A 9,857-nucleotide genomic window follows, 5' to 3' on the forward strand; every position below is an offset into this window, starting at 1 on the left:
GGGGCTGTGCTCGGCACTGTGCCCGCCCCGCTCACCAACTGCACTCCAACAGGCTCAACAGCTCACCTTCCCTGGCCAGCACCTGCCCCTGCTGCTCCCTGGCACCCCTCTTCCCTTCTCATGAAACAATCTAAGGTGCAAGAAAAACGTTTCCTTATTATATTTTTTATACTGGAGAAAAAGTTATAATTTATTTGATTGATTTGGGTAAGCAGAAGCCCCTTTATACTTCTGTGCCTATGGTGATYTAGCTTAACCTTGAATTGATCAAAAATATTTGTTTGGGTGGAAAGTTTTCATGGAAACTCTGCTCTTACAGGACAGGTACCTAGCTGAAACTCACGAATGAACCAACTAAATCAGGAAAATGCACCCCAAAACTTCCTSTAATCTAAAATGGAAACTGCTGAGTTCTTTCAGCACATGTGCACATCACCAGCTCCTCGCCACACACACAGGCAGCTGCCATGCTGGAGGTGTACAGTGCACAGCCCTGACTCACCCGGACAATCCAGCTCAGTGTGAAGCAAACCTGCCTTGCCTGTGCCACTGGCAGGGCTCAGGGTGATGAACACACCGCCCTGGCATCTGCACCACATTGGCCTGCCTTTGCTGAGGGGCATGGAGCAATGGCAGCAAACACCGACCACATTCTCCTTGTGTCATGCAACCCCAGTAATCAGGCTCGGGAGAAAGCAACAGCGTGGCTCAGCATTGTAGCCAATGCATTATACACTATCTAAAGAAGAAAAGTCAGCTAGTAAAGCCTTTTCACTGGCTCACTAAGGAGATAATCATTGTCACCATCCTAAACAGGGGTAAGATTCAAAACAATTGTGCTACCAGCTGACCAATAAGACACACACAGTGATACTTCAATTAGACTGTATTTTTTAAGGGAAAGCATTGGGCCCTCTTCTTGGCTTGTGTTTATACAGTTCCTTAGCATAACAGGCCTTTGATCTGTAACAAATATTCCTACAGCTATTCAGTAGCTGAGGAATTTAAGGGGTATCAGAAAATTGTCCAGTACAACTGGCAGACAGGCCAACTGGTTGTCACAGGACAATCTAAGGACAGGGCAAAGAAAACAACTTTGAAACAAAAGTTGAGGCAAAATGGTAGGATATTTTTGTGCTGTGCCTATACACTACATAATTTGAATAAAAAAATAAAGCTTTTGAAAGGTTGCTCTGTTTTAGAAAGCAGACATGAATTACCATCTTGACCTAAAGAAAGAATGAGGGAATCTAGAATGACTTTTTTCCAAGCAGTTTAACTTTCAAAAAAGCTAGTCTTCCTTTTGGGTAAGTACAGCAGTAAAGAATCAAAGATTTRCTGTATTAATGCTGTAACCTAAAGCAAAAAAACATGTTATTTCAAGCCCATGTATACCACTAATATACTTGAAATTATCCCAGCCATTGCATGTTTGCATAAGATTTTCCATATGAAAGTTTCACTCTGATTTATTAATTTTCTATACTTATTTTTTATAACACATTTTAGTTTTTCTGAAGCCAAACATTTTGTTTCCAGTATCTTCTCTAACTAGCAATAGTTGAATGATGTGACCAATTAAATAGAGATTACACTGCATAGTGTATTTCTATTATGTCTTCAGCCTGTGCCTAACAGCACTGTTTTTCTTTCTACAAAATATTTTGGTTTCCTTGAAGAAATCCAGTGACAGAGATGAAAACAAAGATTAAATTATCCAAACACAGATGCTCATAAGCAAACATAAAAGAACCCCAGTAGAAGGATCCTTAGAAAAGTAATGCTTTAATTTGCTAGAGAACAAATATTAAGACTATCAGWTTAGGGGACATGCTGAGCCTTCGATTTTGAAGGAAGCCACTTCAAAACATCCTGTGCCTTAAAATGACTGATTTGCTCTGTGAAACAGTGACATGTCTTTTGCCTCATTTCATCATTTGGGAAGGTGCCCCAGTCCATTAGCTGTGATGGTCAGAGAACTTCCATTTCCTGACCAAATATACTTAAAAGCAGGGGACACAATCTGTGCAGTCTGTTCCAGGGATTCCCCTATGTGACACTTCTTTTCATTCTGTCATGTAAATGCCAATGGAGACATACATTGTTTTCATCCAGTCATCTTTGTGCCCTAAGTAATTCTCCAGATCTCTCCAAATGGTAGTATACTCTCCATCCTTGGGTGTCTAGCTTCCTACAGGCTCACCTATATGTACCCTTGCTTACTGCTTTTTGTTTCCTTGGATCCTCTGGTCTTGTCTCTGTATTTTTTAGCTTTTTGTCTGTTACTTACTTAACATAATGTTAACAGATTAACCAGCCATGTGCAAGGGAAAGAAGAAAGCCTCCTTTCAGCCTTCAGCTGTAAGAYAGACCTTCATCCTCATCTCCTGGACATGAAGCTACAGATGCCATGGCACACAAGCAGAGTTCAGCCAGGGAGGAGATCTTCAACTCAACAGATTGACACTTGCCAARTCTGACAGACAGTTAACTTTTCTGACTATCAACAGAATTTTCAGGTACTTGCATTTAAATAACATATTTTAAGATGYTGGTTCAGGGAATTAATTTGAATGTATTTGAATAGATTTGATTGGAACTGAAAAAATAATAACTCTACAAAATATCCCAAGAATCCTAAGAATAKAAGGTTTAAATGAGTGGGATGGACATTTTAAATAATCCAGAMGTAGTGAAGGTTTTTTCAGCAAATGTGTGAGTCAGTGGCAGAGCTGGTACTGAAACAGAGCTTTGCAACTCATGGATCCAGGGTCCCTCCACAGCACAAAACTGGCTACTACAGCAAAGCAGCTTATGTGTGTTTTCAGGGTGAGAGAAGAGACWGGAAACTGTGCTCATCACCTAACCCTCAGTTAGCAGCCAGGTCAAAAGGCAGGATGCCAAACTGGATAGATCAAATATCTATGATGACATTGCTGAAAGCATGTGAAATACATAACTGTCTTAACAGATTCTCTGGTGGACTAGACCTCTGCTTATCCAGTGATAAGCAACTYGAATAGGTGATCATTTGTAATTATGTAACGGTGAATTTCCCAGTTGATCAAAAGCAGTACTTTTTATTCCCTCAGTCTTGTCTTAGCTTGAAGAGAAGGAAAACCCCACACTGATACATGAGAGAGCAGGAAAGCAGGCACAACAAAAAGCACAGCATTGCTTAATGAATTGGGAAAGGAATGAGAGTACCTGTCTTGTAGCTTTTTATATATAAGGTACTTCCCCCAACACCATTAAGGCAATGTGTACTTGCCCTGCTTTTTCAATTATCATGTACCAAGTAAGCAAGGAATAGATTCAAGCAGGAAGCTTGAAATGTAATTTTTGATGTCCACTGTAAGGTGTGGACCTGTGTTTTGTCTGGCTATAAGCTGAAGTGCTACTTGTTGGTATAAGCTAACTTTGTATAAATCAGATTTAAAGTGACTGAATACATTTACACTTGCATCTGCAGCGGCTTTATTTAATGGGTTTGTAATTCAATTAAGCTAACTGTACTTTTATGGCTACTGATCTTCTCCAATACAGATATCCTGCAATAAAGTAAATCTCCATAAATTTAAAGTGATTGAATACAACGAACATGTTCTTCACATACCTATGTAGTAAGGGAATTTCTGCCTTAGGAAAAGAAAAAAAGAACTGAAAAAATCCCTCACAATTATTACACATTAAAGAATTTCAATTACYCCCTTGTTTAATGAATATGATCCACATATGGTTGGTCAAATAAGTAGGGGTTCTTTCTCAAAGCCAGATACAGTATGAAAAGTCACTTGATCACACTAAAGTGGCTTCTAAATGCAACTTTTTTTACAGCAGCCCATAACCTTTCATTAGCTCTATAGGAATGCACTAGCCCTCACCACAAACACAAGGCCTGAAAAACAAGTGTAACGATGAATTAATTAAGTGAATAAAGTTTTAAGTAACTGATCCATTGAGCACAGGGTATTGTGGTTTCTCCAGAATCACTTACCCATTATCAGWAACAAAACTGTAATGCAGTATCACATAGCTCGTGAATCAGCACCTTCTAACCCATTCACCTTTACACTGCAGTGCTGTGCAAAGGTGCTCGCCTGCAGCCTGAGTTTTTTAGTCTCTGCAGAAGAAAAGGAATCATTGTTTTTCTCGTTAGCGATATCCTTCCCTTATAATACTCAGGCTCAAATTTCAATTTCAAACCCACTAAAGCACAGAGTGCTGATGTGTCTGAATTCCTCATTGTTACAACTCCATTAACAGTTTGCAGGAATAGAATAAAATATATACCTCATCAACATTCTTTCCAGCATGTGGGACTAGAATTGCTCTTCTGGTTGGCTTCCATCCACAGAACAAATTGAGAACCCCAAGGTATTCAGCATRTTATGATATACTGCCACCCTATATTCATGACGTCCCAAAAAAGAGTGTACTTCCCAATTTGCAAGAAACKAGCTCCTTGAAGATTAAACATTAAAACCAAACATTATTCAAGGGAGGAAGGAGATAAGCCATCTCATAAAGGATATCTGTAATTAGTAATAAATAGAATGAAGGAAAGTAAGATCATCCTGTTGGAAAGCAGTGTGAAAGGAAACAAGGAACCATTTCCTCCTAAAACCACACATTCACCATGCTATTCATTCCCAGCTGCTAAGGGTGTCATTATCAGTCACGTTACAAGGTGAGATCAACTCCTACTGTTTCCTTGGGAATTCATGAAACAACTTGACAGAAGAAAAACTGAAGGCAAAGATATTTGAAAAGCTGGGAGAGAGTTTCCAAAGATACATTTGTATTTTGGTACTTTTTTTCTTAACAGTACTCATGCCATAAAAAACAGAAACCAATGCAAGCAAAGTAAGGCCATTGGACCAATTATTTCTGCAAGCAGTGACAAAGAATTGAGCAGGAAATGCACTGAGAACTGGCAAGCAGAAAAGCCATCTTCCTGTGTAACAAGAATGCTGCCTGTCACAAACACTTCATGAACCTCATGGCTGCAGAGATTAAAATGCCCCAGAGACAGAAGGACACTAAATAACTTAGGGCTTGGCAAATTCACCTCCTGAACATTGTTGGTTGCCAAGAAAAYTAATTCTGACTCACATGAAGGTGTATGTATTGTTCCAAAAAAGGATATGAATAAGTGTAGTATTGATGGCCCATAAAAGCAGTTTAAAAAATCCAGCAGCTTTAATAGATTTCTATCTGGTCTGAAGAATCATTCTGGTCTGCAGAGGAGACCTCCTTAGGCTTGCTGAATGGCRCTTGTCCAAAAAGACCTGGCGGGGGGCCTGCCTGGGAAAAAGAGCAAAAGGACGGAAGCGGAGGTGACCTGGTAATGTGTCAGCAAGGAGTGGCAGGCCTGAAAACGACTGTATGGAGCCAAAAAGGGATAGAGGCATATAAGCAAAGCCTATTCTCCTACAACAGTTCTGCCATGCAGAGCCCTGTTTTTTTGTTAGGGTTTTTTTTTGTTTTTTTGGTTTTTGTTTTTAAATCCTGTGCAACAGGAACCCTGAGGAAACACCACCTGACCTACCCAGGACTGATGCTCAGTGACTGATAGGGCTGTTCACACAACTGTCAGGATATTTCAATATAAAAATTGTCCCCTTAATTGCTAGGTTTAATTCTGAATTATTTCAGAGAGTGGCTGACTTTGAATATCTCCACGTTTGTCAAAAAGATTTACAAAGGGAACAAAATCAAGCCATAGCACTGTGGATGTTCRSACTCTCATCTGTTAAAAACACTTTTGGGTTCGCATATCTGTAAGATCTTCTATCTTGGACAGCAGCATACTCCTCACATAGTCATTAGTCAAACTGCACAGCATGTCTAGGCAGTAACTAAAGTTTATAGTCCACTAAATGGATCTGTCAGTAAGAAACTGAAGAATTCTGACTCATCTAAAGCAACAAAAGAAGACAATAGCAAACAATTCAGATCTAGATTATAACATTTTTCTACTTTGTTTGATGTTACTCTTTTAGATTAACTAGCAGAACTCTTCAACTCTCAACTCTTTGTGTCTAAAAATAACTCTCTTCATTCCATACCTGTAGGATCTTCTCATTCTACACTGACCAGGCTGGAAAGAATAGGCTTTGTGGTACTAAAAAACTGTTACCAACTATTTTAAAAAATTGTTTGCATGTCACAAATTTGCCTGTCTCCACTAATTTCAAGCTCCTAACAAAATTGTAAAATCACATCCAATGAGGACCTATCCCTTGCATCTGCTAACTTATCACTTTCTTAGGGTTCACATTCTAGCTGTTAATGTCTGTCTAAAAGGACTCAAGCATGCAACAGTATTGGAAAGGGAGAAGAGACAAATTGACAAGACACACCATAAACAGCCATGATATACCAGTGTAAAGCAGGGATAAAAGAGGTATCTACATCCCTTCAAAAGCTGCAACAGAGAAAAGRTTTAAGAGCTCTTTTTCTTTCTGGYACAGGYACCAAGGCAGGATTGCCCAGATTTGGAGCCCAGAAACACTGCTGTTCTCTGTAAGTAAAGGAGCTCAGTCTAATTTTTGCTGAGAATTCATTATTTGTTTTAATGTACCCACAAACTATTTGGCAGCAGCACAAAGGTTTCTTCAGACAGCTGTGGGGTATTACTGAGCACTTCATGCTCCTAGCAATGCAGTAATTCCCTACCCACGGTTTAATTAAGGGCTTTGTTGAGGTCCAGTGACATATTTGTGTACTTGAAGTGCTGCACCTAGGTTAGCTTGACATGCACCAAGAAAAAAGCCAAATTTCTAGCTAGTATTTTTTTCTKCAAAGGTGGATTCTTTAGACCTTCATAGCTGGTGGAGGTGTAGTCCATCCCCAACCTGCTCCACTTGTCCTCCCCTTGGTACACAACTATTCTCTGCATTTGCATTTATGCATTAAAGCCATAAAGTCACTATTAAAGCCACAGCACTCAGAGAACTGACTTGGCTTTCTCGAGGTCAGAGCAGCTAAACATTGAGCCTTTTGTTCTCACCACCCAATGAAAGGAGAACAAAATTCCTCAGTGGATGATTCTATCTTATTTGATCATAGTTTATAATTTCTYACTTTGTTTCCTGTCATGGACTTCCCTGGGAAAGAAAAGAAGCAGCTTTCCCTGCCTAGTGTGTGATTTCCCTGCCCTTCTGCTGACAAGCCAAATGGCTGGTGCTGACTGGTGATAATATTACAGTCTATGCAAGAGGCAAAGGGGAAATGACCTGTCAGCACTCAAATAATAAAACTTGCAACTGCCACATTTCACTGCTGATGACTTACTTATRTGTGTCTTTTTAGAGCCTTTTCCACCCTGGAAAATAAAAAAAAAAATAGGTAAACTACATCGAGGAATTTAAAAGACTGATTCTAGCAACCCTTTTTCATGCAGGTGCTTCATGAGAATCTGCTGTAAAATCATGTGGATGATTCATACCAATGTGTGCAGAGGCAAGCACTGTTCTCTATGCTAAGTGCATTTACTGAGTACAACATTTGCATTGACTACAAGATGGGTGGYTACATCCCYTAAACRGGCATTCAGAGAGCTGATAAAAGCTTTAAACAACTTGAGTGTCAAACACAGATCACCCTCAACTGCCCAACATTTTGTTATAAGTGCCATTTAGCGTTTTATGTCCCAGCAACATCAAGATATGAGAACTAATTGAGATGCTATCAGTCTTCTGCATTTTTCCACTTCAACACTWTTTCTTTCATGTACAGATATTTCATATTCAAGGAATTGTCACTCAAGTTTTGATGAATGTAGAGAGAAAGATAAAATACTGTCTCAAAGGATTTTATATGWGTTTCCAAAATCTCACAGATAGAAAAAATTATAATTAGAGACTAGTWTGTTAAATAAAATTTAGAAGGCAGTATAATAGAGAAGTGATATTCTGGGCAAGTATGGGCATTCCAACCTGCTGCTATAGTAGAAACTACAGACTGACTTTCCTACAGTGACTAAAACCCCTTGAGGCTTAATGTAATTTAACCTGCTTTTCTTAAGGAAGTATGTTCAATGTAGGTTTTGGCAACATTTTATTTTTCACACATGATGAAATGACCAGCAAAACATCCTGCCCTTTCTCACACAGATGAAATAAATGGTATGATTTTCCATGAGAAGACTTTAAATAAAGAAAACAATGTAAAGATAGAACTAGCTCCACTSTAATGTCTGTAGAAAACATGATATTTGGTAGAATATTCATTTTTATGGGAACTGAAATGAGTGGGATTTTGCATATCCYTTTTATCTGCAATTTTGGATGTTCTTCATAACCATAAGTGCACCCACTAAATAGGTTGACTTAAAGACTTCAGTTACACCCTGTTCCATGTCTTTCTGGCCTGTAAAAGATGTTGGCTAAGAAAGGCACAGGGCTGAAATTCAGGGCATCCCCAGAAAATGCTCCTGATTCTCTCATGGATACTCTGTAAGGCATTAAGCAAATCATTGTCAACCTGCTGCAAAATCTAAGTCTGGATTCTGTTTATGCATCACCTTTCTATCTATAGAAAAGGGACTTTTTAGAATAGAAAGTCCTCAGGGCGGGGAGGATGACTTAGCAAGTACATGTAAATTTTCTGGCAGGTTTGAAGTCTGATTTCAGCACTGGCCTCCAGGCAAAACCTTAAAGGTAGTGCAAGAGATAATAAACTGTKCTGCAACTTCCCCGTGAAGCACCTGGGTGCTATCAGCAACCATTATCTGACTGCCTCCTCTGTTTGATGGCTACTGCATTRTTTGCAGAGGGCTAAGAGTTACATCTAATGGCAGTTGTTTCGTATACCTATGTGAAAAAAAGTAATAAATTGCAGAAAACTTGTGCAAAACAGGCATCAAAGGCCTCACACAAGGATAAGTAATTGTGATAGAATTTTTGAGAATCGGTCCAGAATAGGAGWGGCAAGAGCTGAAATTTTGTTTCCCTGTGAGTAATATCCCTGTGCAAGTGTCTGCTTCAGTGCAAAGGAAGGTGCTAAGCACTTATTAGAATAATTTACATGCTGGTCTTTTATTGTTATGACTTTGCTCTGTGACTCCTGTCTTCTAGATGTATGAGTAACAAGTAATTTTTTCTAGTTCTTTGTACCAACAAAAAATCACAGCTCCCTTCTAAACAATTTGCCTGGAAGTAGTCAGGAAGAGTGAAGCTGGAAGAACAATGATGCCTGGAACTACAGGCTGAAACTTTGAAACATGTTTGTATCCAGAACAAAAAGACTTGGAGACTGTTATTCAAATAACAAGATCCGGAGAGAAAGARAAGTCCATGGATATGACTAGTCCTGAATAAGTTGTTCTAAAGTTTATTTCTATCAYAGAAACATAGAAAAATTATAGAAGAATTTCATTTAATCTTCTGTGTCTGTCATATTACTTCTTCTAAATCCCAAAAGACTAAGGAGAGTGATTCTGGTGTAAGATGGTAGATGTRATATCTACTGGCGTTCTAGTTTAAAATACATGTGCAATAGTGTTTTAAATTACCTGTGTATAAAGTCAGTCTTTACATTCTCTGCCATCCACATTCAAAACAGATACAGCAATTCCACTGAAGTACAAGAAATCAAGAACTGCTGAATAGATAATGATCTAAACATGAGTGTGCTTGTAGCAGCAAAACCAGTTTCTACAGGGAGATGGACATTCTGTGGGTGCTGCCAATGAATATTGTAATTTCATGGGATTGCTAACTTGGGAGTTTCCCCACCCTCTGGCTGCCTGCTGAAAATAGATATCACATGATCCTTGAGACTCTTAGTTGATTTTTTAAGTTCTATTTCAAGATATCTCCCCAGCTCAAGTCTGGGCCAAAACATAATAA

General features: G+C 39.0%; 1 long non-coding RNA gene across 1 annotated transcript in view; it reads left to right on the forward strand.

Annotated features, from left to right (window-relative positions):
- The window catches only part of LOC130583847 (uncharacterized), a 26,777-nt gene extending 19,229 nt beyond the window's left edge, over nt 1-7,548 (forward strand). Inside the window, exons 2-4 of the long non-coding RNA XR_008966451.1 lie at nt 2,309-2,519; nt 6,477-6,528; nt 7,409-7,548. This is a non-coding gene — a long non-coding RNA (uncharacterized LOC130583847). The remainder of the gene's footprint in view (nt 1-2,308; nt 2,520-6,476; nt 6,529-7,408) is intronic.
- Nucleotides 7,549-9,857: the final 2,309 nt, after the last annotated feature.

Source organism: Malurus melanocephalus, unplaced genomic scaffold, assembly GCF_030028575.1.
Source record: "Malurus melanocephalus ecotype Western Australia unplaced genomic scaffold, MMel_1.1 scaffold_634, whole genome shotgun sequence".
In the NCBI taxonomy this organism is placed as follows: domain Eukaryota; kingdom Metazoa; phylum Chordata; class Aves; order Passeriformes; family Maluridae; genus Malurus; species Malurus melanocephalus.